General features: G+C 35.9%; 1 pseudogene; it reads left to right on the plus strand.

Annotated features, from left to right (window-relative positions):
* Nucleotides 1-238: 238 nt before the first annotated feature.
* Nucleotides 239-3,583, plus strand: LOC149146984 (DNA damage-binding protein 1 pseudogene; annotated as a pseudogene).
* Nucleotides 3,584-6,000: the final 2,417 nt, after the last annotated feature.

Genomic DNA, 6,000 nt, shown 5'->3' on the forward strand with positions numbered 1-6,000 from the left:
ATCTAAAGGGTTTGTGGTTCTTGGAGTTCACTGGTTTATTGTGGTGGAAGAAAACTTCCTTTCTTGAGGTTCACTGGTTTGTTGCGGCGGAAGGAGAATTTTCTTTCTCAGAGTTCACTAGTTTGTTGCTGCCTCAGGAAAATTTTCTTGAGGTTCAGTCGTTTGTTGCTGCCGAATTAGGAGAGCAGAAGCACTTGTTGCCGTTAACCCGAGGCTAGCTCTTTTCAAGGGGTAGAAGATGAATATGTGGAACTACGTTGTAAGTGTCCATAAGCCCACTGCTGTGACTCATTGTTGCGTGGGCAACTTTACTGGTCCTCGCGACATTAATCTCATCATTGCAAAAAGCACCTGGATTGAGATCCATTCTCTCTCCTCTCAGGGTTTACAAAAAGTTCTACAAGTACCAATCTATGGCCGAATCGCAGTGCTTGAACTGTTCCGACCTGCTGGGGAGCAGCAGGATTCTCTTGTTATTTCCACAGAAGAATACAAGTTGAGTGTTGTTCAGTGGAATAATAACGGGGGCCGTGAGCTTATTACCAGGGCTGTCGCAGATGTCTGGGATTTTGTCGCAAATGTCTGGGATTTTGTCGCGATCCCTGTCAAGAATGGATATGAGATTGGTATGGTTGATCCGGATTGTCGAGTCATTGGACTCCACCTCTATCATGGCGTATTTACAATTTTAGCATATGATGGTGTTGCAGGAGTTACACACGCTTTCGATATCATGCTGGACAGAACTGTTGAAGTTGTGGATATCAAGTTCTTGTATGGTTGTTCAAAGCCCACAATTGCTGTGCTATACCAACAACTTCAACAGTATGGAGATGAACTGCAAGTAAGAACATACGAGGTAGATGTAAAAGGCAGGGATTTTAAGGAGATGCCCTGGTCTGTGCCCAATTTAGACCATGGTGCCCGTATGTTAATACCTGTTCCCATGCCTTTTGGAGGTGTTATTATTATTGGTGAGAAGACCATTGCTTATTTCAGTCCCTCTCCCTCTGTAGTATTCAAAGCTGTTCCCACACCCAACTCAATGACTATCATTCAGGCTTATGCCAAAGTCCATGATTCTCAATATCTGCTCGGTGACCACATGGGTCACCTTCACTTGCTTTCTCTCATTCATGAAAAGGGAACGGTTAGTGGTCTCAATATAGATCTGCTAGGTGACACATCTGTTGCTTCAACAATCTGTTATTTAGAGAATGGATTTGTGTACATTGGGTCTGATGAAGGAGATTCACAACTTGTCAAACTGCATCTTCCCGCGGATTCTATATATGGATCAGTGGGATTTTCAGTTGTGGAAACATATGTTAACCTTGGTCCAATCGTGGACTTTTGTGTTGTTGATCATGGTGGACAAGAACACGTCGTGACTTGTTCTGGAGGATTCAACCATGGCTGCCTTCGCATTCTCAGGAGTGGCATACGAATCAACGAGCATGCAGCTGCAGAGTTTGCAGATGTAAAGGGAATGTGGCCATTACGAGCTTCTTCGACTCGTGACGATTTCGACACTTATTTGGTGCTGAGCTTTCTTGGTGAGACTCGTGTACTTGCCATTAACTCAAATGATGAGCTAGAAGAAACACATGAAATACAAGGATTTGTCCTTCATGCTCCTTCCTTATTCTGTCAAGATGCTATTCATGACCAGCTTGTTCAGGTAACAGCAAGTTCTGTGAGATTAATGAGTGCGTCTTCTGGACAGCTATTGTCTGAATGGAGAGCCCCCACCGCCACAGGATTGTCTATAACAGTAGCCACAGGTAGTGCTACCCAGGTTTTGTTGGCCACTCGAGGGTGTAATATTGTCTACTTGGAAATTGGAGAGGGATCCCTAACACTGAAGGGACATAAAAAGATTGAGTATGATGTATCTTGCATGGACATAACTCCTATTGGTCAGGATAGTAAACGGAGTGAATTGGCAGCTGTTGGACTATGGAAAGACCAAAGTATCAGAATTTATTCTCTTCCTGATCTGAAACTCATTCAAAGTCTCCAATTTGCCGAGAATGTTGTTACCCGGTCTGTTTTATTTTGTAAATTTGAAGGGATTTCATACTTGCTGTGTGGGCTTGGGGATGGGCACTTATATAACCTAACATTGAATGTGAGCAGTGGGGAGCTTTCTGACGGGGAAACGAAAAAGATTTCCTTGGGTACCAAAGGAATAAATCTGAGGACTTTTCGTCATGAGAATGCAACGCATGTGTTAGCGTTAGGTGACAGGGCCACAGTTATTTGCAGTAGTAACCTGAGGTTGGCGTATAGTAATGTGAGTGTGGGAGAAGTTAATCATATGTGTTCTTTCCATTCAAAATCTTTCCCTAACAGCATTGTGGTTGTAAAGGAAGACATGCTTTCTTTTGGTTCAATCGATAATATTCAGAATATTTACATCTCATCAGTTCATCTCGAGGAACACCCATATCGTATTTGCTATCAAGACAAGTCTGGAACATTTGCCATCTGCAGCATGAAGTATGGTTATGATGAAATGCAAAAACACTTCATTCGTCTCTTAGATGAAAAGACATTTGAAAATATTTCATCATATCCACTGGATATGTATGAAGAAGGTTGTTCAATCCTCAGTTGCTCATTTACAGATGATCATAACACTGTCTATTGTTGTGTTGGGACAGCTTATCGGTATCCTGATCAGGAAACTATATTTATTAAGAAGGGCCGAATTTTGGTCTTTTCGGTTGGAAACAGACAACTGCGTCTGGTTACAGAGAAGGAGACAAAGGGAGCTGTATACAATCTCAATGCTTTTAATGGAAAATTAGTTGCAGGAATCAACGAAAAGATTGACTTGTACAAATGGATGATCCGTGATGATGTTTCCAGGGAGCTGGAGTTTGAATGTGGACATCCCGGGCATGTGCTTGCACTCTGTGTAAAAACTCGTGGGGATTTTATCTTAGTTGGTGATTGTGTACAATCTATGTATTTGTTGGTATACAAGAATATTGATGAGAGGGGAGGCATATTAGAAGAGAAGGCTCACGATTATAGTGCAAACTACATGACTGTTGTAGAATTTCTGGATGATGATACGTACGTTGGTACAGATCAGAAAGATTTCGACATTTTTGTGGTGAAGAAAAAGAACGATGCTGCAATTGATTCGGAAGAGGAAAGAAAATTGAAACTTGAAGGTGAATACCATCTTGGAGCTCTTGTTAACCAGTTCAGGCGTGCATCTTTAGCTCAGCCCTTGCCCTTGTATGGGAATACCATTCCTACAGTAATATTTGGAACAACTAATGGTATGATTGGTCTTATTGCATCACTTCCAGAGGAGCAATATCAAATTCTTCAAAAGCTGCAAATGCATCTTGTGAACGTAATAAGAGGAGTAGGAGGCTTAAACCATGAGCAGTGGAGGTCATTCAACACTGGTGACACAAGAAATGTGAAACAGTTGCTGGATGGCGATTTGATTGAGTCTTTTCTGGATCTCAACAGCCAAAGGATGAGCGAAATTGCAACTGCCATGACCATTCCTATTGATGAGTTATGCAAAATGGTGGAATACCTTGCCAGCTTACATTGATATCTTTTATTTTATTTTTTTATCCAATGTACTTTTGAAATAGGAAAAATTATTTTGCTTGCGGTTTGTTTGGTGCCGTAATTGGTTAGGAGAACTGGTTTTGAGTTACATATATTGAATATGCTTTTTGGGTTACATTTCAATTATTTTTTATCTAACATCTAAACCTGATGATGTAATTATTTGTTTTGAGTTATCATTTGTTAATATAAGAATATGTTTTTCGGGTTACAGTTTAATTATCTTTATTTGTATTTTTAGATCATTTATGGACATGTTAAGTAATAGTTTATGGAAAATTTTCACAAAAATAATTGAAATATAGAATTATGTTAGGAGAACTGGATTTGAGTTACTATTTATTGAATATGTTTTTTGGGTTACATTTCAATTATTTTTATTTGTTGCAGTTATTTGTTTTTGAATATGTTTTTTTGCGTTACATTTCAATTATTTTTATCTGTGTTGCTATTATTTGTTGTGTCATCATTTGTCAAAATAGGTTTACATTTCAATTATTTTTATTTGTATTTTGAAATCATCTATATTTATGGATGGGTTAAGTAATGGTTTATGGAAATTTTTCACAAAAATAATTGAAATATAGAATTATGTTAGGAGAACTGGATTTGAGTTACCATTTATTGAATATGTTTTTTGGGTTATATTTCGATTATTTTGATTTGTTGTTTGTTTGTTGTAGTTGTTTGTTTTGAGTTACCATTTGTCAATATAAGAATATGTTTTCTGGAGTTACATTTCAATTATTTTTATATGTAATTTTAGATCATCTATATTTATGGGCTGGTTAAGTAATGGTTTATGGAAAGCTTTCACAAAAATAATTGAAATATAGAATTATGTTAGGAGAAATCTTTTCGAGTTACCATTTATTGAATATGTTTTTTTGGTTACATTTCAATTATTTTTATCTTCGGTTGTTTGTTTCTTGTAGTTATTTTGTTTTGAGTTGCCATTTGTCGATATAGGAATATGTTTTTGAAGGGTTACATTTCAATTATTTTTATATGTATTTTTAGATCATCTATATTTATGGACAGGTTAAGTAATGGTTTATGGACAACTTTCACAAAAATATTTAGGAGAAATGATTTTGAGTTACCATATATTGAATATGTTTTTTGGGTTACCTTTCAATTATTTTATTTGTTGTTGTTTGTTTATCGTAGTTATTTGTTTTGAGTTACCAATTGTGAATATAGGAATCTATTTTTCTGGGGTTACATTTTAATTATTTTACCTGTATTTTCAGATAATCTATATTTATGGACTGGTTAAGTAATGGTTTATGGATATTTTATACAAAAATAATTGAAATATAGAATTGTTAGGAGAATTAGTTGTGAGTTACCATATATTGAATATGTTTTTCGGCTACATTTAATTATTTTTATATGCTATTGTTTATTTGTTGTAGTCAGTTGTTTTGAGTTACCATTTGTCAATATAGGAATATGTTTTTGTGGAGTTGCATTTCAATTATTTTTATCTATATTTTCAGATCATCTATATTTATAGACAGGTTAAGTAATGCTTTATGGAAAGCTTTACAAAAATAATTGAAACATAGAATGATGTTAGGAGAACGGGTTTTGAGTTACCATATATTGAATATGTATTTTGGGCTACATTTAATTATTTTTATTTGTTGTTGTAGTTATTTGTATGGAGTTACCATTTATCAATATAGGAATATGTTTTCTTTGGGGTTACATTTCAATTATTTTTATCTATATTTTCACATCATCTCTCTCTCTCTCTCTCTCTCTCTCTCTCTATATATATATATATATATATATATATATATATATGAAACTTGTAGTATTTTCATTATATTGACTAGAAATGGGCCAGGTCCCTTACAAAATTCGGATTTGTTCTTTTTGCAACTTCCATCAAATTATATTGGATAGGGACCTTCTTGCTACCACTATTATTTACATATGTTCTTATGACAAAATTATAACTATATATTCTCCAAAAAAACACCACTATATTATATACATCAATATTGCATATATGTAAATTAAGACGAATTCAATCAACTGCTACCAGGCTCAGCTTCTTCACCTGTAAGAACGTCCACATAAGTGGTTAGTTCTTTCGCATCATTCTCTTCTTCTTCCAAAACCCGCGCAACAACAACAACCTCAACATTAGCAACAATGATGGTCGTTGAATCCCCAACTTCGAAGAATTTCTTTAAGACCCCCACCGTTGTTGTTTCCACCTTAATGTCGATGTTGTCAACCTTCTATTGAACACTCAATACATCTATGCACATGCATTTTGCATTAATTCCAAGTCATTGCCCAAACCAGATAATTGGGCGTAAATTACAACCATATTTTCATTCAACAATATCCTTTACTACTTGTTTATAGGAGCTATCCACC

The sequence above is a fragment of the Pinus tabuliformis genome, chromosome 9 (genome assembly GCF_031772625.1).
Source record: "Pinus tabuliformis cultivar Carrire ecotype Pingquan chromosome 9, CPIR1, whole genome shotgun sequence".
NCBI classification, from domain to species: domain Eukaryota; kingdom Viridiplantae; phylum Streptophyta; class Pinopsida; order Pinales; family Pinaceae; genus Pinus; species Pinus tabuliformis.